This window comes from Papio anubis, chromosome 17, assembly GCF_008728515.1.
Source record: "Papio anubis isolate 15944 chromosome 17, Panubis1.0, whole genome shotgun sequence".
Taxonomy (NCBI): Eukaryota; Metazoa; Chordata; class Mammalia; order Primates; family Cercopithecidae; genus Papio; species Papio anubis.
The window spans coordinates 68,972,723-68,995,054 of record NC_044992.1 but is presented as its reverse complement, the minus strand read 5'-3'; the positions used below and the strand labels follow the sequence as shown (position 1 = coordinate 68,995,054).

The 22,332-nt window shown below is 57.9% G+C and overlaps 1 protein-coding gene across 7 annotated transcripts in view; it reads right to left on the bottom strand.

The window, feature by feature from the left end:
* The window catches only part of SEPTIN9 (septin 9), a 211,500-nt gene that overhangs the window by 59,753 nt on the left and 129,415 nt on the right, over positions 1 to 22,332 (bottom strand). The window contains exon 1 of one of the 7 annotated variants that reach the window (XM_009191330.2): positions 20,611 to 20,684. The exons of the other annotated variants lie outside the window; for them this stretch is intronic. The gene's annotated coding sequence lies outside the window, so the exon portion shown is untranslated. Of the gene's footprint in view, positions 1 to 20,610; positions 20,685 to 22,332 lie in introns of those variants that run through there. 7 annotated transcript variants of the gene reach the window in all.

The window sequence follows — 22,332 nt, the reverse complement described above, 5'->3', positions numbered from 1 at the left end:
CTTGGGATGCGGGCTGCTCTGAGTTGGAAGTGAAAAAGGAATAAGCAGCAGCTGCTCACTGACGAGCTTCATGTATCTGTGCCTTAAAACCCTAAAGGTGCATCTGGAAGATTTCCTGGGCAAGTTCTCTTTTATAGGTCTATGAAGGCCAGGTGCAGTGGCTCACTCCTATAATCCCAGCACTCTGGGAGGCGAAGGCAGGTGGATCACCTGAAGTCGGGAGTTCGAGACCTGCCTGGCCAACTTGGTGAAACCCTGTCTCTACTCAAAATACAAAAATTCGCCGGGCGTGGTGGCGGGTGCCTATAATCTCAGCTACTTAGGACGCTGAGGCAGGAGAATCGCTTGAACCTGGGAGATGGAGGTTACAGTGAGCCAAGCTCATGCTACTGCACTCCAGCCTAGGTGACAGAGTGAGGCTCCATCTCAAAAAAATAAAAATAGGCCGGGCGCGGTGGCTCAAGCCTGTAATCCCAGCACTTTGGGAGGCCGAGAGGGGCGGATCACGAGGTCAGGAGATCGAGACCATCCTGGCTAACACAGTGAAACCCCGTCTCTCCTAAAAAATATTAAAAAAAAAAAAAAATTAGCCGGGTGAGGTGGCGGGCACCTGTAACCCCAGTTACTCGGGAGGCTGAGGCAGGAGAACGGCGTAAACCCGGGAGGCGGAGCTTGCAGTGAGCTGAGATCCGGCCACTGCACTCCCACCTGGGCAACAGAGTGAGACTCCGTCTCAAAAAATAAATAAATAAATAAATAAAAATAAAAATAAAAATAAATTTTTAAAAAAGGTATATGAAAAAAGTGAAATGCCCTGAGTGTTTTGTCGCAATATGCCAGTTACAAACGGGAACTGGAGGACTTTCCAAGTCATCTCCTCCTTCATTCCTTCCCTCCCTGCATATGTACTAAGAGTCCCCTGGGTGCTGGCGGCATCAGGGACCTGGGGTGCCTCACAGACCCTGCCTGCTCAGATCTTAAACCCAAGGAGGAAACATAAAAGTTAAGTGGAACAAATGGGGACCAGATGGGGCAATTTGGCAGCACTTGGCAAGGCCCTTATTAAGGAGTCCCCAAAGAGGCCCAGCTTCCAGGGGAAGGAGGCGCCCCAGGCAGCGGGCCTGCAGAGGCGAAGGCCGGGAGTGGGGCTCTCAGGGAAGCCGTTCAGGATGCCGAGAGGAGGGGGGCAACTCACGAGCCTGGTGACGGGGACAGTCATAAAGTGCCATGAAGCACCATCCAGGCTGCCCACCAGCCTCCAGGACAGCACGATCACAGCAGTTAAAGGTGTGGGGATCTGCTCACCTGATCCCCACTCAGCTCAGAAAATGACTGTTTCAGGGCCACAGGCAAAAGCCCAAGTCCTGCAAGCTGCTGACCACAGGGTGCGGCTGGGGAAAGGTGGGGACGCCCGCCAGCCAAGGTCGCTAGGAGCCCTGGGCTGCCGGAGACGCCTGCAGGACACCGGGAGGGCAGGCCAGACTAGAGGGACTTCTACCTCTTCTCTCAGGCCCCAGCCCTCAGGCCAGAGTGTCCTCAGGTCCCTGGGGCCCCCAGGGCTGCAGGCAGACAGGGAGAGGCCTGCGCCGCGGCGGGTCACTTGGTTCCTACAGGAAGTGGCCAGAGGCCCCAGCACTTGGGTACAGTAGCTACTCTTCCAGTCCCTGCCAGTGATGCTGGTGCTCACGGTCCACTCTCTCCAACTCTCCTCCCCAACCAGGGAGGAAAGCACTTTGGAGCAGGAGCTGGGCTATCTGGTTTGATATTCCAGCATGACTCTGCACGACCCTAGGCCAGTCACTTAACTTCCCTGGGCCTCCATTTCCTCACTTGCAAATCAGGCAGACAAACCCCCAAAGTCTCCCTCAGCTACAGGATTCTAAGTGTTAAAACAAAAAAAAAAATCCACAAAAAGGAAACATGTGTCCAGCCCACACCCTCGCCTTCATTTGTCAAAAGGGGAAATGGTTTTGCTACGGGGTTTTCTTCCCCCAAACAGACATGGGAGACCTTTCCTATGATTGCAGAGCTGGAGCAGTCCACAGAGGAGCCCAGAATCTTCCAGAGTTTGAGATCCACAGGGGAATTTCTCCTAATTCTTCCGGGATAGGAGCACTGCTGCCTAATGGCATTCAATTCCCATCACTGCTGTAGCAAATGACCACACACTTGTGATGTCAAACACCACACATCTGTCCCACCCTCCACCTCACTAGGATCCAGGGAAGGTGTCCACAGGGCTGGGCACCCTCCCGAGGCTCAGGGAGACTGTGTTTTCCTGCATTTTCTCCCCACCCACATTTGTGGCCTCCTTCCTCCTTCCAAGCCTCTCCCGCTGCACCACTTGGATGGTCTATTGCGCTTTTAAAAACTCTTGTGATGACAGCGGGCCCGTATGGATTATCCAGGATCATCTTCCTATTTTAAGACCAGCTGATTAGCAACCTTACCTGGCCCCGCCATGTCACCTAACATAGTCCCAGGTGCTGGGGATTAGGAGGTGCACACCTCTGGGAGTCATTATCCTGCCAACCCCAAGATCCAGGTCCTGGAGGGAGATGAAGGGTAGGACTACAGGCCCAGGAGGCTGCCTGTGTGGGTTCGAATCCTGGCTCCACCACTAAGGAACTGGGGGAGCACATTATCTGTACAATGTGGGGGAGGCAGCCTCTTGGCTGTCAGCGCAGAGTGAGGCAGTGTGTGCAGCGACTGGAGCAGCACCTGGCACGGGAGCAGCTCCGTGAGCATCTGTTCCCTCATCGCCAAATATAAGAACTGACCTCGGCCCAACAGCTTCTCCAAACCTTCAGCTCCTTTCGGTCACAAGGCCAGGAGCACCCCCTGCCCCTCTGAAAGCCCCTAGCCCCTCTGAAAGCCCCACCCCACACGATGTTGGGAGCAGATATGTTGTAGGCTGCTCACCCTTGCATGGCCACCGGAGAGACCAGGATGATGCCGCCTTCGATGGGTGCACAGTGCAGGGCAGGGCCAGGCACCAACAACCAGCCACAGTCACCAGTGCAAGCAAGGGGCCCCCACTGTCGCCTCTGGCCTGGGGCCAGGGAGAAGCTTCTGGAGGCACCTGACTTTCCTACAGGAAGTGGGGCCACAGGACAATGCACCTGAAAGGGGTTGGGGGGCAGCAGAAAGTCTTCCCCAGAAACTCCATCCTTGGCTCTTGACAGATGATTCTCCCAGAGGCCACTACTGGGGTTCACTTGGGTTTCTGCACATGGAGTTTGGCCAGCCCAGAAGGACGACAGGGCAGGCCAGGGCCACTGGCGATGGTGGCGGCAGGCCCCTCTGTGGTCTCCCCACCAGAAGCATCAGGAGGCCAGAGTGGTCAACAAGCCCTCACCTGGTCCCTGATGGGCAGAGGTCTTGAGCAGCCTCCTGACCTCCCGAGGTCCTCCCACCTCACCGAGGGACCCCCGGGAGTACTGAGAGCCGTGCCCTGGCTCCTCCGTGAGAGCGCCGGTTACATAAAGGCAGCCACACACCCAGCAAGATGAATTTACAATCCCTGAGCCCAGGTCATTCCGGCTTCCCCACAGGGAGCTCCTGGGGGCGTGGGGTGGGGGTGTAGAAGGGAGGGGTCAGTGCTCCATCCCTGGGAACCAGGCCATGAGTCCTGGACTCAGGCCAAAACACAGAGGCCTCACTTCTCTCCAGGCTTCTTGCTTTCCAACCACTTCTGCATGGGGCGTTCTCGTTTCCCTCGCAGGGCCCCCCGGGGTGGGGTGAGGAGGTGCCCAGTCACAGAATCACAGCAGCTGCCACACGGGGGTGTCAAGGCAGGGATGCGGATGCCAACCGAATGGGCACGAGGAAGCAGAGCAGGAGGTCTGCGCCCTGGGCCTCGCTGGCCTGTGTGACCTTAGGGAACTCACTTCATCTCTTTCGGCCTCTAGTTTCCTCCTCTGTAAACCGAGGGAGTGAGGTCAGGTGATGTGCACAATCGCGTGAATCTGTGTCCTGCATCTTCCACTCACCACCCCAAACAGTGCTTCTAAAACCCAGCTCCCCAATGCTTCGGCACCCTCCTGCCTCAGAAACACTTAGGCTTGTTCTTTATGCTGTGCCCTAAAAAGAGCCACCCTGGCCCTCTCCTGGGTGTCCTTACCAGGGCCAGGATGGTCAGCTCACCCTGCAGGAGCCCCCAAGGACTTTCAGTCACTCCCAGGATGGGGGTTGGCTGCCTGGAAGCGGCTTTTGCCCATCTCCGCTGCAGCCCCCACCAAGAGGCCAGTGCAGCAAAACAGGAGGTGTAGGTGGCAGGGGGCAGGGGCCGGGGCCAGGCCACTCCCTCCAGCAAGGCAGGAAGGGGGCGAGAAAAGCTGGACATGTGATCATTCCAGGCTGAGGTTCTGCATGGAGGAGGGGGCCCATGGCAAAGGAAGCAGGCCTAGGCGCTCTAGCAGTGGGAGGATGGGAAGGAGCTCTTGCTGGACACCCCCACCCCGCTGGCTCCTGCCCAGCCCCCGTCCCATCTGCGGGGAGAAAGTGAGGCTCTTTGCTTTGCCAAATCCCAGTAATGAATCTCACATTCACTCCATTCTCTGCTTATTGGAAATCCTCTCTCCACCTTCTGGATCCGCTCTGAACAGCTGGGCTGCAGAAGTCGGTGGAATGAAACATGCAGGGTGGCTCAGAGGCGCCTGTGCAGAAGAGCGCTGTGTCCCCGCCCACCCCTTCCTCTGAAGATAAGGCCTCTCTGTTCCTGCCCTTTCCCTGGGAAAGCTGGAGAGGGGGCCGAGAAAACAGGATCCACCATTAACTCTTTCATGCACATCGGCTTCCAGCAAGCATCCTCACACTCCCGAACCAGGCCTGCAGGGTGGAAAGGCAGCCACCGAGCTGAACTCTGCCATATTCAGAGGGAGGCTTGGGCGGGTTACTTAACATCTCTGGGCCATGGGTTCCTCATCGGTGAAATGGGAATAACAACAGAATCAATTTCAGTGTTGGTGGGAGGATTAAAGGGGATATTTACTCCAGGTAAGGATACTTACTCCTCACACAGTTGACAGGACCCTGTCCAGCACCGGCAGCCTGATGCCGGCAGAGGGAGGGTGAGCGTCTCTGCTCCCCCGCAGCCCCTCCTTTCCCCTCTTCCCTCCAGCTATGGCAACAACAGCTGGAGTTCACTCGTAGTTCCAGTGATGGGTTACCCTCCTGAATTAAGGACTGAAGGCCCCAGGCCTGCCACCCAAGGTCCTGGTGCAAGAGGGGTGGGCCACCGGTCCTTGTCTTCATCACACCAGGCTTCCACGCCCTCCTCCAAACAGGCCTTTGCTTCACGTGCAAGAGCAAATGCCAACCCTCATGTCTGGGGCAGGGGTGCCCACAAATGCCTTGGATGTGAGCTTCGACGGGGGGCATGGTGCAGGTCCTGCCAGGGCACCTGGAACCATGAGGGACTGCCTGCAGCCCACAGAGGGTCCCCTGCAGGCCAGTGGGGCTCTGCCACCCTGCCTGCCACTCTGCTTAGCCACCTGGTGAGGAAAACAGGCTGCAGACTCAGAGCCAGTATGAGCTCACATGCTAGCAAGATAACACACCAAAGGAAGGATGTGCAGGACGAGGGAGCCATGGAGACCTCACCGCAGCCTCAGCAACCCACCAGCAGACCCCGTGCGGGCACCAGGCAGGCCACCCTACCAACTCTCAGGATGCTCCTGCAGGCCCTGCAGGCAGACAGGGTGAACGGAGGCACAAGGAGGGTAAGTCTGACACACGCTGGGGCTGGGCCTGGAGCCAGAGCCCCAAGCCAGTCTTGCCACCATATCCTAACGCACTTTCCACAGACAGCAGGCCAAAGCAAGGCTGCCCAGACCGAAGGAGAAGGGGCCCTGCCTCTCCCACCACGGGCCTCCTGGAGACCCCAACACAGATCGCCAGCCCACAAACACCAAACCCAGAGCCTCTGACAAGTGAGAAACGTGAAACACGTACAGAACAGCTGCAGCTTAGCGCTTCTAACACACCAGACACACACAGGCACACACAGCGTCTCTGCGGAGGCCAGAAAACTCTGTGCTGGGAAGTCCCCCCATCGGGGGAGGCCCCACAGCAAGCTCCCCTCTCTGCCTGTCCACCAACAGGCAGGCGGAAGGTCCTAATCAGGACCATATGGGAAAGGCCGGCGGGAGGGGCAGAGAGGGAAAACGAACAGGCAACATCAAGCACCTGGGGCGGGTAGGCGGGGGATACCCAGGAGGAGAGGGCAGGGGTGCACTCCCCATCTCACTCACAGGGAACGGGGGTTCAGGAGGTGCAGGGGAAGGTCCCGGCCGCCTCATCTCTCTTCCTCTGCAGACGCACTCACGGCCTGTCCACGGGCAGCTGGATCCAGCCAGAGGTCAGACGCCCGCTCCAGCTCTACCCCTCTGGCCTCTTGAAAGCGAGCCAAGACAGTGCGGGGGATGGCGCTGCTATTTCCGGCGTGGCCATGCTGGGCCTCGGGTTGGGTGGGAACGTGGCGGGGGCGCCATCCCTTTTGGCCGTCACAGGCACAAAAGCCTCTCCGTGTCCCAGTGCCACATGTGGGTCCCTTCCCTGCTGCCCCAACAGGAGGGACACCTGAGCAGACCCTGTTGGGGGGTGCTCCTCGCACCCAGTCCACCCTGACCTAGCAAATCCCCTTTCTGCTCCTTGGGGCAGGAGCCACCAGGTCAGGCCTCAGGCAATGGCCAGTGAAGGGGCTGCGCGGAGGGGCTTCCTGGCTCACAGGAAGGGAGGCTCTCCTTCCCTAGAACATGGCTGCAGCATCCTGTGACCGAGAGGGACACCATGGCTGGAGATGGTGGAACGGAGACGCCTCCACAGCATCCTCAATGCCCGGACCATCTCATTTTGCACAAAAAAGCTCTAAATTCTCTTGAGGGCTGAAGCCATTCTGAGTTGGGGTTTCTGTCACTCAGAAAAGCATCCTGTTGGAGCAGCTGAGAGCACAGCGGGAGGGGAGGGGCGGGAGAGAACGCCCCCCACAGCGACAGGGGATCCTCTGACTCCAAGAATCAGCTCCTGCAGAGGGCCTGCGGACACGGCCACCCACCCCCAGCCTTGAACTGTCCCCTGCCAAGGGCCCAGAAATTCCTGGGAGGGGGACTGCAGGGGGCCTCCTTCGTGAGAACGGTGACTGTGGTCAGGCCACAGCTCACAAGTCAGCAACTCTGCCCAGCGGCCACGGTGGACCCCTCTGGATGGCTTCCAGAAAAAGCGTTCCCCTTCCGTTGTCAGTGTCCTGAAATCCAAGAATATACTCCCAAGAGCAACTACAACAAAAGCTGACACTGAGTGAGTACTGCAGGCACCATTTCCAGAGCCTCACACACCCCTGCCCGCTCAGTCCTCACAAAAACTCCACCCATCCTTCCTCCCCTCTCCTCCTCGAACAGCACGGAAAACGGGCACGGAAGGGTTAAGCTGGACTGAGGAGGGGTTGGTGGAACAGCCTGGGGGTCCATTCTGCAAGAACCTCATATTGCAAAGGGAACCCTCGGGTCAGGGAGTGGGGCACAGCCCCCATCTATCTACCCCCACCCCCGTTCTCAGCACCAGGCCTGGCACAGAGCGGGCCTCGGCTGTAAATGAATAAGTGAATGAGAGCCTGCTGAGGGAACAAGGTGACAGGGACGAGGGAGAAACAATCAAAGTAGCCAACGCCGCGGCCGCCGTGATGACGGTGACAACGGCAGCAGTGACACGTGGGCTCCTGTCGTGCCAGGCCCGTTCTAAGCACTTTGCTCTATGAACACATTTGTTTCTCATCACGTCTCTCTCAAGTGGGCATTTCTATTAGTCCATTTTACAGAGGGGAACGTAGTTGAGTGTACTGGCCAAAGTTGTGCTGCCAGGAAAGGCCATGGAGTCCAGGTAATGTGTGGCTTCCCAGCCGGGCTCTGCTTCACACGGCCTCACAGGCAGCCCCATGAAACACGCAGAGAGAGCATGTGAGGGGTCCTCCTGCTGCCCCCCACCCCCAGTTGGGGTCCACCCTCTGCTGAAACCTCCCCAACGTGTTTCCAAGTCCCGCCAGCCACGAGACATTTTTTTGAACATCCAGAACCACCCTCCTATGGCTGTTTGACCTCATCCTTGTACAGGGCAAGACTTGGGCGAAAAGTGAAAAGGATGAAAATCCCTGAGAGAGGCGGCAAGGTGGCACTCTTTTTTTTTTTTCTTTCTTTCTTTTGAGACAGCATTTCACTCCCATCACCCAGGCTGGAGTGCAGTGGCGCGATCTTGGCTCACTCCACCTCCCGGGCTCAAGCTATTCTCCTGCCTCAGCCTCCTGAGGAGCTGGGACCACAGGCACGTGCCACTGCACCCGGTTAATTTTTGTATTTTTTGTAGAGATGGAATTTCGTCATGTTGCCCAGGCTGGTCTCAAACTTCTGGGCTGAAGCAATCTGCCTGCCTTAGCTTTCTGGGATTACAGACGCGAACCACCATGCCTGGCTGAGGTGGTTCTCATACAAAGCAGAGAAAACCATCTTTAGTTCAAAACAAATTAGTAAGTATTGAGTATCTATGTAGAAAAAGACTGGAAGGAAATGCGAACATACTAACAGTGTTTGTCTGGAGGATGCAATTATTATTGATCATTTCCTTTACATTTTCTAAGTTAATGTTTTTGTCACAAGTAGGTGTGATTTTTAAAATCACAAAAGTTAAAGGCTGGTTTTTTGTTTGTGTTTTGTTTTTTGAGACAGGGTCTCAACTTACCACCTAGGAGCCGGAGTATAGTGGTGTGGTCATAGCTCACTGCAGCCTCGAACTCCTAACTCAAGCAATCCTCCCACCTGAGCCTCCTGAGGAGCGGGGACGACAGGCAAGCGCCACTACACCTGGAGCTTCTGTTGCCCAGACTGGTCTTGAACACCTGGCCTCAAGCGACTCTCCCACCTCAGCCTCCCAAAGCTGGGATTATAGGCATGAGCCACCACACCCAGCAAAGATTGCTTTTCAATCAGGAAGACAGATGCTTCTTAGTTCTTCTTCTTCTTCTTCTTCTTCTTCTTTTTTTTTTTTTTGATACGGAGCACTGCTCTGTTGCCCAGGCTGGAGTGCAGTAGCATGGTCTCGGCTCACTGCAGCCTCTGCCTCCCGGGTTCAAGAGATTCTCCTGCCTCAGCCTCCCAAGTAGCTGGGATTACAAGCGTGCACCACCACACCCGGCTAATTTTTGTATTTTTAGTAGAGGTGGGGTTTCACCATGTTGACCAGCCTGGTCTTGAACTCCTGACCTTAAGGGATCCACCTGCCCCCGCTTCCCGAAGTGTTGGGATTACAGGCGTGAGCCACCACACTCGGCCTGCTTCTTAGCACTTCTAACCTCTGCCCCTTGGCATCGCCTGGCCAAGCAGACGAAAGGTTCCAGTGAGCTGTCAACCAGTTCTGGGCTGGGGTCTTCCCTGGGCAGCTCCAAGTGGCTGGGATCTGGCTCCTTTTCCAGAGCTGGGTCCAGAAACCAAGATCGAGAATGCGTGACGGCTGCTCCGCAGGTCCTTGCTATGAGGTCACTTCCCTGGTTCCAGGGATCAGCCGCTGGCTGTAGGGAGCATGTGGGTTCAGCCAGGGTTTGTATCAACACAGCTCTGCTCCATCCGTGACCTAGTGGGTTCCTCCACCCCCCGCTGCATGACAACCCCAGGAAAAATGTTAGGAGGGAGGGAGCCGCTGGGGGTGTGACAGGAGACACTTTCCAGGGACAGAGTTGTAAAAACTGCTTCAAAGTCCTCTCCAAGGACTTTGGAGAGGCCTCCACTGCCCCCTACTGACGGGTCACGGCTCAGGAAGAGAAAGCTGGGGGTAGAGCTGGCCGGGGGGAGGGTGACCAGCACCCCCAAGGCAAGGAGATGAGCTGGGAGAACAGGGGGCTGGCAGGGCAGCCCCAGGCCAGCTCCTGTCTCCAGAACCACTGTCTCCCTCCTCTGGCCACAAAATGAGGCTGGCCGGACACAGGCCTACTCCACAGGCTGGGAGGCTGGGCGTGAAAGCACTGTGCTTGCATGGGGTACCCCATGGTGAATACCATCAAAGCCAACCCCCAGGGCCTGCTGTCCTACAGGGAAGACAACGTAAGGCACCCATGGAACCCAGAAGCATCTAAAGGATCTGACAGCCATGAGCTGGGAGGACACAGTTCTGCAGCAGGAGAAAGAGGGGCAGAGACAGGTTTCGCCCACTGTCCTTGTGATCATCGCCACTCAGGGCTGCTACGGACCACCCGGGATGGACCCTGCAGGGCGCATTCACAGTGCAAGAGTTCCTCTAGAGGATACCTTACTCCATCCTCACAAAAAGCCAGGGTTCAACCTGCTGTACCACCTTTCCCCATCTGTCCCACCCCCGGAGCCAGACCTGAATGGCTCCAGGCCTGGGTCCAGAAGGCACGCCCAAGAGATGAGTTTCCTCAAGCCTGCAAGGCCCCTGGGCCCTTGGCCTGAGCTCAGGTATTCGCACCATGCTAGGACAGCCCTGGGCAGGCATCTTCACTTCTGAGCATCCCTCTCCACTTCTGCAGGATGCGGGGAACCGCGCCACCCGGCAAGGCCTGACTGGCGAGTGGTCCTCGCTCCAGCAGCAGCCGGCACTACCAAGACCGTCAGCCACTCCAGAGGCAAACGACAGGCCCTGGAGCGCAGTGTGGGGGCCAGAAGCCTGGTTCCCCCACATCTGCCCCATCTGCTGTGTTGTCCTGCGCACAGCCCACCCCTCTGTGGTCCCGAGTCTCAGCTCCGAGGTCTCTAAGACCCCTTCGGTCCCCGCAGCTCAGGATGCTCACTTGAAAACCAGGCCCAGTCAGCAGGGCCTCCCTCGTCAGCCCACCACTGGCCAGCTCCTGCCCAGCACCCTCCAACTCATTATCCCCATCCCTGCAAACTCCACACCAGCACCCTAAGCCCTTCCTCCTCCAGGAAGGAGACTGTCCCCAAATGTGTCCCCTGTTCCCTTTCGACCAAAGTCCAGAAAATAGAGAAGCAGCTTCCCTCCTCCTCTCCCCGCCGAACCCTCGGCCTTTCGGATGCCCCCTCTGATTCTCTGCTAATATCCCCACAACACAATCAGTCCTCAGTCCCTCCGCAAACGCAATCCGCAAGCATGCTGTAGCCCTGGTGGCCAGTGACGTCCCTATTTAGCAGCCTGCAGGAGCCAGCGCACCTCTCAGCCAGGTGAGCTGCAGGAGCCAGTCGTGGCAAGGGCAGGAGGCCTGGGTGCTGACGGCGTCGGCACCATCAAAATCATGGTCAGATCAACGTCACGGTCAGCGAGCTTCTCCACCTGCAATTTCCTCCTCACCAAGGCGGCCTCAGCCTCAGCCTCGGCCTTGGCCTTGGTCTTGGCCTCAAGAGCTGCAGACACAGCCCCCAGCCCCCACCCCAGGAGCTCGGCCTCATACACACTGGAGGACATGGAGCTGGGGCACAAACAGCCAAGAACAGGTACATCCGCAACCAGGAGCAGGAGGCAGAGGGCTGCTGAGACGTTCCCATTCCCACCGGCTGCCGGGGACTTACCACTTATTATACACTGACTGTATACCCAGGGCTGTGACATGTCTGTTTCTTACATTATACCATTAAATCCCCAAATTTGTCCCCAATTTACATACGATGAGGCAAATTCAGAGTAAATAACCAGCTTATCAGCTTCTGAACCCAGGGGTGGCTCTAACCTCCCTCATTCCAGCTGCTTTGAGCCCACACGAGTACTGAGGCACAAGTGAACCCTACCAGCTGGGAAGTGCGCCCTCCCTCTCTGACCCCACAGCCCTCCCAGCCTGTGCCTGAAGCTGCCGGCACCCTCCCACCCAGCACTGCTCCCTGTAGCCTGAGCTGTTGCTGTGTGACCCGGGGTTAGTGCCCTAACCTCTCTGGACTACACCTGCAAGATGAGGATGCAGCCGCACAGCCTACTTCAAATGCTCACTAACTTGCATGCACAGCTAACATCTGCCGAGCCTGTGACATGGACCAGCTTTGCTTCAATTTCGAATGTGGTACCCCCACCCAGTTTGGGGGTGGAACTGTTAGTTCCTCTTTTTCTGGATAAGGAAGTTGAAAGGCTCCAGAAGGCACCAAGGTCAGCTGGTTTGCCAGTAGGTACAGTGCTCACCCATCACTCACAACCTACACCCGACCGTTTCGCCTGTGTCCCCAGTTGAGATTCTGTGTGTACTTGAACACTTTGCCAATGGTTGAACCTGCACCAGGGTCACTGTGTCAGCTGGGCCTGCCAGGCCACCCTCCCCGAGCTCTGTCCAAGGCAGGGCCAGCCCTCATACCTCGCATCCTTGCCAGTGTCCCACCCAAGGCCCTGGAGTCAGAGATCCAGCTAAATCCTGGCAATGCCCCATTCCTGCCCTGTGACTATGGGCCAGCGAGTCAGCCTCTCTGTGCCTCCCAGGTTGCTGTGAGGATTACAGGAGATGCGGTGAAGGCCCTGAGCTTGGTGGCTGGCCTGCTGGAAAGGCTAGTTATGTGGTGCAAGGATGGCAGCGGTGACAATAAATGAATCGAACGAAAACAAGGCAAACTGGGCCTGGGGAAGGGCGCTGGTTAAACCGACCTGAGTGGATCAGGACCTTGCACATGAGCAGGCGGGAACAGCTCCAAATAGCAAGTCTGGCAGGCCCAGGATGACTCAGCCCTGGGTGCTGTTCAGGGCCCCCTCTCAGTTCCTCTGCCGGCCTGGTCTCCTCCTTCCAGCCTGACTGCCCCTATGGGTACCAACGAGTTCCCGACCAGGACTGAGGCAGAACAGACAGAGCTCAAGGCCCTGCAGGCAGGCACAGAGTGTGAATGGCAAACAGGAGACGCTCCAGGCACCCCACCGTCCTTCCCTCCCCGAAGGCTGACAATGCCAACCTACAGAAGAAGCTGTTCTTCCTGGCCTCGGATCCCATCTCAACACAGTGCATGAGGCAGCTGCGACCAGAGGGTGTGACTACCCCTGCAGATGGAACCCATTCACTGTGCCCAGCCCATAGCCAGAGCCCGGAGGACGGGGGAAGTGAGGTGGGGCATCTCCTACAGTGAAGGGAGAAACCAATCTAGCTATTTTTTCTTGGATTGCTTCTGGAACTCACCCTGTCATGGCTCTACCCTAACTCAGCTTCCCAAAGCCTCAGAGAGCTCTGTGCTTTTCCCTGCATCCCATCTCATCCGCTTGTGCTGGATTAGTCCCCTAGAAACCCCGTCTCCTGTCATTCCCAGGGCACCAAGGCTGGTTGGTGGGTTTAGGGATTCCCATCTTCTGATCCAGCCCCAGTGGCTCACCCCACACTCACCTGCACTCACAGGTGTATCTCCCACCTCCAGCCTTTCCACAGGCAGCCCCACATTCTGGGAGCTCAGCCTCCCGCAACGACTCACTCCAGAGCACAGGGACCTCTCTCTCTGACTCCTTCTTAGCTCCAACCATGAGCAGTCCATGTCCTAGCAATGCCTTAGTTGCTTGTCTGCTAAGTTATGACAATGCCCCTTTGCCCTCTAACCTAATGTCTGCATATAGACAAACCTCCACATTCCAAGCCACCAGATACCACTTCTTCCAGGAAGTCTTCCCTGACTGCTCCAGTTGGACAGAGGCTTCCCTCCTCTGCGCTCTCCTAGTGTTTAACAAGCATTTACTGAGCACCCGTGACATGCGAGGCACCCGCAACACAAGTCAGTGCCCCGTGCCCTCCCAGAGGGCATATGAACAAATAAACGGCAAGACTCTCCAATACTCATCCCTGCCCCACAGAAAACCACCCACAGGCATGGGAGGGCTGCTTTAACTGCGGATGACAGGGAGGCCTCTCCAAGATGGCAGCGCTTCAGCAAGACCTGAATGAGGCGGCCAGGAGGTCTGGGGAGGGACTTCCCGCGAGGGAACAAGCGAACATTCTTCCGTGAGGATGAGCCCTCATGTCCCAGGAGCAGCCAGGCCAGGAGGCCGGTGGGGAGTGGCCGGGTGACGTGGGATCTCACAGGCTGCCCCAGGATGAATCAGCATCCCAAGCACAGCAGACACCCAGGGAAGGCTTAGGCTTGGGGGTGATCTGAACACATTCTCCATCCAGGAGCTCACCGGGGTTCCTGGGCTCATGCTGTCCCGCCACTGCACACCTCCAGGGCGTTGGGGTGGCACCCTTTACACAGGCAGTGCTCCTGGGGAAGGTGTGCTGTGCAGGGGACTCGCTGGCCACCCTGTGGGACGAACCACAGGCGACGGTGTAGGACAGGTGGTCAGTTCAGGAGGGACAACTACCCAAGCAGGGGTCAGAGGGCACTCGGATTTGGGAGGAATCCTCAACTTCTCAGGCCCAGGCAACCAGAGGTGGGGCGCGGGGTGCTGCTTCCTGAGATGGGAGGCCTGGGTTCCTGGCTATATTCCCTGGTGTGGAGGTGCTGGGAGGTTCGGAGGCCTCCTCCTGAGGCTGGGACCCTCTGGTCATCCTGACCCACTGTTCCAATCCTATCCGCCTGTCTGAGGGCAGAGCCTGAACTCACAGTCGTGCACACTCCCCTCTGCACAGGGCCCTGTGGGGCCGCATAGCAGCCTCTCCTCTACAGATCAGGACCCTGAGCTCCAGGAGGGCTGGGACTGTCCGAGACCGCAGAGCCAGGGTCGGACACAGCCAGGCCAACCTCCTGACTTCTGGCTCCATGCATTCTAGGCACACAGGTAAAATTCTGCTGGCTGGGAGGGTGGGGGGTGGGGGGAGATGAGCAGGTGGGCAGCTTCTTCTTAGCCTCCCAACATGTGTGTGCCGGATCCCTGGGGGAGGAGCACAAAGACCCTTTCCCAAGACACAGAAAGAGGCAGTGGGGGGTCCTTCTCTGGCTGAGGCTCCAGGTCCTGAGTGTTGGATGCAGCCCCACTTGGAGGTTGGAAGTCAGGTGGCCTCGGGGGTGTGTGGGGCCCGCCAGCTCAGCTGCAGCTCCTTCCATGTAAGGGAACCTCCCAGGCAGCATCCCCATGGCCAGAGAGGGGGCCAGGAAGAGTGGGGGCTGCAGCCAGAGTGGCACTCGGGTGGGCTGCACCCTGAGGACACGGTCACATCCCCTTCCCGGACCTCTGAAGCCCTCAGGTACGGGTCAAGGGCTCTCAGCTGCAGGCAGGAGAGGGCCCCACAGTCACAGATCCGGGGAGTCCAGCTTACAAAGCCCAGAGGCTTCCGGAGGCCACTGGCCCAGCTTCCTGTGCAGCTGGGTTTTCCTGGGAGGCCCTCCTCCGGCACTCTCAGTCCCCAGCCCGCACGACCTCCCACAGCTGAGCCCATCTTCCCAGGCCCAGGTCACGTGGTGCAGGTCAGTGGGGCTCTGGGGGAGGGCAGGGCGCCAGGAACAGCCCCGGGGGTGGGGGGACTGGTGCAGAGCTCACTTTGGCCGCCTGCCCACTTTGCACGAGGGATGTTAGACTTCCACATGTGGTCACTCAACTTCGCCCAACTATGCGTAAGTCCTGGTTACCCTCACCCTAGTGACGGGAATTAAACTGGCCAAGGAGCAGCTCACATTCTGAGCAGAGTAGGGGTCCGAGCCTCCCAGGAGTTCTAGGCATCCCCCAGCCCCTCCTCCTGAGTACTGAGTCCACACACTCAGCACCCAAATGCCCATTCACTTGGGGGTCCGCCAACCGCTAGTCGGCATGGCTTAACAAAGGGCTTCTGTGCCACAGGCCTCATTTGATCTTCCCAAAAACCCTCTGAGGCAGGACAATGTTATTCAACCCATTTTACAGACAAAGCAACTGAGTCATAAAATGGCTTGCCAAAATATACAGAGGCAGAAAGATCAACAGCAAAGAGCTTCTCTGCGATCCTGACCAGCAAGGCCCCCAGAAAAAAGCCAGGGACCCTGAGGCGCTCACAGGAGCAGAGTCCTGGAGGGGAACGAGAGCTTAGCCTCATGCCACCCTCAAAGGGTACCTTGAAGGTCAAGGTATTGGGCCCAAGCAGGCTGGACTCTGTTCCCTGCACCCCTCCCACCTCCTGAAGCCCCTTCCCTCCCACCCAGGTGGGCCGTGGAGGTGTCCACAACACATAATGGAACAGCCGGTGGGTCATGGCCCCCCCCACTGAGCCAAGGGGCTCGACCAGAGGCTCAAACAGTGGCATAGAAACCGTGAGCTTAACTGCAAACCAGCTCGGGCTTTGGAGTCAAGCAGCCCTGTGTTCAAAGCCAGGGTCAGCTGCTTCTAGCTGTGTGGCCTGGGGCCGGTTCTTCAACCTCTCTGTGCCTCGGTGCCTTCTTCTCTACGGTAGTAACAGGACCGTTTTCTACGGCAATGGTGCGGATACGTCCCATGAAGCACATAAAGCTTCGAGCCCAGCGCCTGGAGTATGTCAGGATGCAGTAAGTGGTCACTTATGATTCATGAAATATTAATAAGGCGAGGGGTGGAATGACAGCCTCCCTGCGTTGTCCCTAAAATGGAAACAAATCTGCTCAGCGCTCAAAGCAGCAGAAAGCGAGCCAAGGACAGGCTCCCAGTGACCATGCCCTGGCAGCAGGGCGGGTGGCCACCCTCCAGATGAGCTCATAGCTGGCACCTGCTTCCAGAGCACATGTCTGGACTTTCCAGATCTTTCCTCCCCTTTCTCTGACCTTTCCCTACTCTGCAACCCCCACCTCCTGCCACTTTCTTACTCACTCTCTCCTTTCATTCCTGTTCAAAAACAAATAATGGAGGCCAAATGTGTCAGCTGGCTCCCTGGAAAGGCTTCCCTGAAGCAGGAACACAAGGCGGGCGGTGGAGGATTACTCAGCGTAAGCCACGTGATCTCTGTGCGGAGCCGGGGAGGGAGGCGCTGAGATCGAGGGTGCTAGGATCGAGGCACTGAGACGGGGTCACTGGACAAAGGCCAGGGCCAGCTCCCGTTCCCACCCCAACAGGGGCCCCCACATTTAGGGGCCACATCTCCAAAGTCTCTTGGGCAAGAGAGACAAATCCCATCACAGGGTCACAAACGCTGCCTCCAGGCCACGATCTGGGTGGGGGTGGGAGATTCCTGGCCGGTTCCTAAACATTCACTCAGTGGACAGAACTATCAAGGGGAACTCAATGTTTCCACAACAGCTTGGTCAAGATACAGGTATCAGGCTGGGCGCGGTGGCCCACGCCTGTAGTCCCAGCACTTTGGGAGGCTGAGGTGAGGGGATTGCTTGAGGCCAGGAGTTCGAGACCAGCCTGGCCAACATGGTGAAACCCCATCTCTACTAAAAATACAAAAATTAGCCAGGTGTGATGGTGCGAGCCTGTAGTCCCAGCTACTTGGGAGGCTGAGACAGGAGAATTGCTTGAACCCTGGAGGTGGAGGTTGCCGTGAGCGGAGATCCGCACCACTGCCTTCCAGCCTGGACGACAGAGCGAGACGGTCTCAAAAAAAAAAAAAAAAGATGCAGGTATTGTCTCAGGGTTCACAAGTCTAACCTTACCCCTGACATTGGCATTTAATCCTGATGCAGATCCTAGCAGGAAAAAGGAGAAGAGCCAGAAGGCTGTGGGGACGAGGGGGTTTAGAGCAGTGCTTATTAGACTTTCTCTGGCAGGCAGAAGTGTCCCCTGGAGGCTGCTAGACAAGCAGAGGGCCCACCCCAGAGCCTCTGGTTCGGGAGGGCTGGGTTAGGGCCCAGGAAGCTGCATTTCAGCAGGGAATTCAGCGCTATCCTGAGCCCTACTTTGGAAGCAGAACAGAACCAGAGGGCAGAACAGAACCAGAACCAAAAGCTTCTGTGGGCCCCGTTTCCTGGGGATGGGCCTCTGCACCATCCGAGGTGACCATTAGTCCAGCTCCCTGGGACCAGCCCTGGGCACTCCCTGGGAAAAGCAGGACCTGCAGAGGACGGTTTTCCAGGATCCCCCTGACCCCCCACCCCACCCCGCTCTCACCCCAGCTTCCCCACTTCCATCCTCCACCTAGAACTCTGGAGACCTGGCCCTGGAGGCCCAGAGACCAGAAATAAGAGGAGACAAGGGGAGAAGCTCCCTTCCCCATTCCCCAGCCACACCAATGGGCTGACCTCCCAGGAAGCCACGCCAGCCACTGCTACTGTCCTGGCCGCCCCGCCTGGCCCCGAGGCTGGGTGATGACAAGCATTCCATTCTGCCTCCCTCTTCACCTGAGGCTCCTGCTGATGTGAGGCCTGACCACGCGCCCAGGAGGCACAGGACAGAGTCCAGAGCTGTTCAAGCACACATAAGGCTGAGGCCCGCTTCCTGCACCTGGGAAGGGCCAGGAAGGGTTAAAGGAAAACCCCAGATGAGCACAATGGCTCATGCCTGGAATCCTAGCACTTTGGCAGGCCAAGGCAGGAGGATCATTTAAGCCCAGGAGTTAGAGGTCAGCCCGGGAAATATAGTGAGACCCCATTTCTACAAAAAAAATTAAAATTAAAAAATTAGCCAGGCATGGTGGCACACGCCTGTAGTCCCAGCCACTTGGCAGGCTGAGGTGGGAGGAACACTGAGCCCAGGAGGTCAAGATCACAGTGAGTGGGAGATTGGGCCACTGAACTCCAGCCTGGGCGACAGAGAGAGACCGTCTCAAAAAAAACCCTACACTCCAAGGAGCTTAGTGGAACCTTCGGCCAGGACGACTGTGCAATAAGCTGGCAGCTGCCAATCCCCAAGGGTGAAGACCCATCCACTAACAACCTGCACCCCAGTGCGGTGAGAGGAAGCGCCTGGGGAAAGATGCCGGCTGAGGCACCGAGCTCAGCAGCTCAGCCCGATCGACCGTGGAGAAGCCACTCCAGTTCCAAAGAGAAAGATCATTAAACCTCAGGTGAATCGCTCAAAAGCCATCCCTGTACACACAGAGGGCGCATTCTGGGACATGTGGATACCTTCCCCCAGGACAGGAAGTAAAACCAGTAGGCAGAGATGTGGGCCTCCCTGCTCTTGCTGGAGCCAGCCTAGAGCCCTCATCTCAGTCCCCAGGGAAGCACAGACCCCCACCTCCACCGCAGCCAAAAGACTTCCAACCTCATCTCAGTCCCCAGGGAAGCACAGACCCCCACCTCCACCGCAGCCAAAAGACTTCCTGTTGGCTTTCCCAGCAGGATCCAGCCCAGGTCTTGTGGGGAGAGGCAGCAGGGGGAGGAGAAAGACAGAGAAAGATGAGCTCCTGGCAGCTGTGACTAGCGGGAGAGAAATGAGGTTCCAATCTGTTCCTGCTCACCCCACAGACGGGCGGTGTCTTATTTCAAAATCCAGGGCAGCTGAGGGACTGAAGGAAGAGGGAGACACCTTCTAACTGGGGTTTTCTTTCATTTCACCCCATGGCGCCTTACACAGGAAAGAGCCGGAAGGGCTCGGGCTCCCGGCATCCAGCCAAAGCCTCAGGCAGGGGCCCAGACAAGGGGCTGTGCTATCACTCCAGGTAGCCCGAGGGTCAGCGACGGCAGAGCTCCACCCCACCCCACCACTGCACAGTACCCCATATCCAGGACAGCTCAGCAGCCAGGCTGCCCCAGGGTTCAAATCCAGACACTTAACTGTGGGGCCTCAGGCAAGTGGCTGAAACTCTCTGCGCCTTGATTTCCTAATCTGGAAAATGGGATAATGAAAGTAACTGTTGGGCAGGGCAAGGGGTAAGTGAAAGCCAGCGTTTGTTTGAGAGTGATGTGGTTAGGACCGTCATTGTGACCAGACACTGAGCCTTCTCCTCCCACCTGAGACAAGGGTTTCACTCACTGTTGCCAGAAAGATCTGGACCCGGAAGGACGAGGGAAGTCGTCTCATTCGCAATCCCAGAGGGAAGGTGAGGTCCCCGTGCCAGCTGGCTGCTGCAGGGGAGAGGGTGGGAGACGGCTGGGGGACAGAGGAGCAGGGACCGCAGGAGGAACGGCCGGCAGGGAAGTACCCCAGCGATCTAAAGGACTGTCTACCAGGAGGACAGCTCAGACTCTTCCCCACTGAGACAGACTCCTCTGGACAGTTGGGCTGAGGATTCCCAGGGCCTCTGAGTGAAACGGAATCAGCCATCACTGAAGCCACATGTCCCACGGGCTTGCAAGCACAAGTGGGGACTGCCCAGGTGTCTCTGTTTCATAGGGGCCAGGCACCAAGGCCAGGGTGGCCAGAGGACATCACGCAGCCCAGTGGGGGCCTCGCAGAACCACCAGCCAAGAAGGCGCGTGCAGAAGCACGCCAGTGTTGCAAGCAGGCAAACTTCCTGCTGGACTGAACATGGGGAGCTGAGCTTCCAATTGCTGAGCCGGGTTGTCTGGTCCGCTTCTCTCTTCCTGAACAGAACGTCCCCACACAGAGCGGCCAGGCAACGGCATGGCCAAGTGGGGGTCTGCATTCCAGGCCTGCCCTGCAGCCTGACCAGCCTGCCGCCCTCCCAGGAGACACAGGACTGGCCAGGGCTCCCCTAGGCTGCCACAGGAATAAGGCAGGGCTGTGACCTCCTCCATGGCCCAGGCGCCTGGGAGAGGGACCATGAGCTCCAGTTCAGGGGGCAGACAGGAAACGGGGGGTCCACACTCCCCCCAACCACGGAGCTGGCTTCTCCTCCACTGCATTCTCACCAGCCATACCCCCCACCAAAAAAACTACCTTACCCAATGGGTGGTTTTGCAGCGACACCCAGCCCAATGAAGTTACCTGGTGGGGGCCTTGGGGGATGGGGCCCCCAGAAATGCACACGGGCAGTGGGCGAGCCGGAGGCTGTGTGAGGCCTTGCTTCCTGGGGCTGGCCGGGAGGTGCCTCAACCATCTGTGTAACCCGAGCCCGCTGTGACCAGGACCTGCTGCTTCCCCATCTCAGCCCTCTCCTATCAGCATCAGCTAAGCATTAGTCAGCAGGTGCCGGCAGGGAGCCACGGCCTAAGGCAGGCCTGCAGTTAGACCAGCACCGGGGGAGGGACCAGGAGAAAGACCTCTAGAGTGGAAGCCACAGCCCCTCTTCCTCCTGGGCTGGGCGACAGATCACCATCCCCAGCCAGCCCTGGGGAAGCGGGAGGGGTCAGCCTGGTCGCAGGTACAGCACTGGGGTCCTCAATGTGGCTGCTGCTGACCACGGCCCCTCTTCCTCCTGGGCTGGGCAACAGACCACCATCCCCAGCCCGCCCTAGGGAAGCGGGAGGGGTCAGCTGGGGCACAGGTATAGCTCCGGGGTCCCTGCAGCAGCTGCTGCTGACCACAAGCCTGTTACTCCTCCTCCGGCTGGGTTCCCACTCTGGTCCTGAAAGCGCCTCCCTCAGCTCCCATCTCCTGCCCAGGAGGCAGCCAACACCCCAAGCGCTGCCACAGCAGGAGGCTGGGCCTGCAAGTGTGACCCGCCTGGGGAGGGACAGAGGGAAAGACCACCTCCGTTCAAACAGCAGTCTTCTCCGTCCCCTCGGGGGTTCCCACGGGGTCTCCAGTCTCTCTCTGGCCAAGAGGTAAGGAGAGGCAGGGAAGTTTCAGGAACATCAGCAGAGAAGAGACAGGGCAGGCTAGAGGAAGCGGGTTGTAGGGTGCCTAAGGCTTTGGGCTGGGCTTTGGGAGGCCAGGGTATGGGCAACTGGGAGGCTCAGGTAGGGAAATCTGCCCCGCAGGTACCCTGGGAGACAGAGGAGAGGGGACATGACAGCCGTCCCTCACTGCCTCCCGGCTGTGGCTTCCAGGGGCCTCGGCTCAGACCAGATGCACCCCATGCACCAGGTCTCGGTTCAGCCAGGAAGCAGGGCCCACGGGCCTCCATGACTGCCTGGACAGTGATCCCCAAAGGGCCCCCTCACCAGCTGGGGAGCTCCCGAGGGGAAAGTGGCTTTGCGGACCATCTGGAGACATCAATGGGCCATGAGGACAGGAGGAGGCGTGGACATCCTCACAGCCTTGAGGGAAAACCAAAGCAGAGCTGGAGGCTGGGCACAGTGACTCACACCTGTAATCCCAGCACTTTGGGAGGCCGAGGCGGGCGGATCACTTGAGGTCATGAGTTCAAGACCAGCCTGGCCAACATGATGAAAACTGATCCCTGCTAAAAGTACAAAAACTAGCCGGCCACGGTGGCACGTGCCTGTAGTCCCAGCTACTCGGAAGGCTGAGGCAGGAGAATTGCTTGAACCCAGGTGGTGGAGACTGCAGTGAGCTGAGATGGTACCACTGCACTCCAGCCTGGGCAACAGAGTGAGACTCCATCTTTAAAAAAAAAAAGCAGAGCCGGAGGCCGGGTGGCTTTCAGAGCCTGACAAGGAGGCTGTGAGGCTGAGCTGCCTTTCCAGCCGTCCGAGGGGCAGGAACTGGCCCAGCCTGAGCTTCAGACCCACAAGAGGCTGAACCCAAGCGGTTCTCCAAGATGAGGCAGGGCTATCCTGTCCACATCTGTGTCCAGGCCTCAAG